Raw genomic sequence first — 2,059 nt, 5'->3', positions numbered from 1 at the left:
AGATCGAAATCGCGATCCGCGTCTGGCAGTTTCGACAGAATACAGACCACTTCGAATTATTTTATTCGATTAAGCTAACGTGCCTATCACGTTGAGGTTGGCTACGCCAGGATTCGTTTTCAGCAAGTAGATATCCACACAAGTGGACCTTGTTGAAAAATACGTAATCCTAAAATGTAGCATCGTGCTACAGATGGCGTTCACTGTGCCGTTTGTAGTATTTTCATATGACAAATGTTTAGAATCTCTAAAGTTGAATGAACAATTAATATCCGAAAATATTTACAAAATTCGAGATCAGTTAAACTCGCAATCAAAAACAATTCACGAATTATTATCTACTATAGAACAAGAGATTGAAAAGATCAAAATACAATTATTATTTTCTAAATTACGAAAACTACCTCCGAGCTTACTTGAAAACACAGACGTATTGTAATCATTAACTGCTTATCAACAAAATATAAAAAACAATCTGAATTTTCCTTTCAAAATATCAGTCACGAATGTCTATAAATTTGTTGATTTATGTACAGTCAAAATGTTTGCTAACACTGACACTATTATATATAAAATAAAAGTACCATTGGTCAACAAACAAACATACACGTTATTCAAAATTCATCCCGTACCCATGAAATCAAAAATAAACAACCAATACAATATTTTAATTCCCGAAATACAATACATGGCACTCGATTATAATAAAGGACTTTATATTCCAATTCCTTTTATTAATCAACTTGAACAAGTTGAAAATACATATTATGGACGCCAATTAAATCCTCTCCAAAACGATGAACATCCCACATGCGAAGGTTCCATGTTACTCAAGAAGCAATGGACCCCCAGTTGCAACATCATATCTATTCCCCTGCGGGATAGCGAAGCAATACCTTTGGAAATGAATTAATGGCTCATCCTAACGGGAGGACGATCAACGTTCGCATATACATGCGGAAATAGGAACATAATCATAAAGGAAATCCACTCCAACAGCATATTGGAAGTAAGCAGATCCTGCACTGGGTTACTCGACAACCGAAAGAAACTAACCGCCATAACCAACAACAATGTGACCATCAACACTACCATTGAAGAAATCCCAATACCAGTGGACTGTTACATAGAACAAGAGGGAACCGCGGACAAACTACAATTTGAACCCCTTCAAATGCATCATCTGAACCTTGACGAACTTAATCTCAATAGACACAGACTCGATACTATACTACATGATGTACGTCAAGAAATAAAACGCAGCTGGATCCCTATTTATAACCGGAATTACTTGGTCCTACTTGGAAACAGCTTTTCCGCAATATTAGTGGTTCTTTGTTTGTGTTACTGTTGTTGCCCACAGTGCTTAAAGTGCTTCGAATGTTTAAAAATACTTAAACCGCGAAATGGTTGTGGAATGCCTTGCATAAAAATATGCAACATAGTGAAAACCAAGAGAACGACAGCCGGTCTACCAACCAACCAACCATACGTTATTCCACAGCATCCAAAGCAACTTCAGCACCTGCCCTTGACACTTTAACGTCCCTAAACATCAACGAAGAAAAAGAAAACATCAAATTTGCAAATTGGACAATGTCAAAAAGATTATAAATAAAAATCCATTTTTTTCACGTTTACATGTATAAGATAATGATAGCTCTTTTCATATAGGATAAGTTTTGTAATGTAACAATGTTACTAAAAATTTTATAATTAGGATTAAGAAAACATTATAAAAATTCTTAATGAGGGAGGAATTGTTATGTATGACTGACTTACCAACTTAAATATTTACCTTCTAGCAATTAAGGAAGCATCTGTTAAAAGTCTTACTATTAGAAATATTTACCTGTCTAAAAATTAAGAGCCATTATCATTAGTGACGAAGACATTTTACATACTTTCCAGAATATTGGTAAAAACGCCCTGTTATGTATGACTTACCAACTAAAACATTTACTTTCTAGCAATTAAGGAAACATCTGTTAAAAGTCTTACTAATAGAAACATTTACCTTTCTAAAAATTAAGAACCATTATCATTAGTGACGAAGACA

The sequence above is a fragment of the Agrilus planipennis genome, unplaced genomic scaffold (assembly GCF_000699045.2).
Source record: "Agrilus planipennis isolate EAB-ADULT unplaced genomic scaffold, Apla_2.0 scaffold426, whole genome shotgun sequence".
NCBI classification, from domain to species: Eukaryota; Metazoa; Arthropoda; class Insecta; order Coleoptera; family Buprestidae; genus Agrilus; species Agrilus planipennis.
This window is presented reverse-complemented; position numbering follows the sequence as displayed.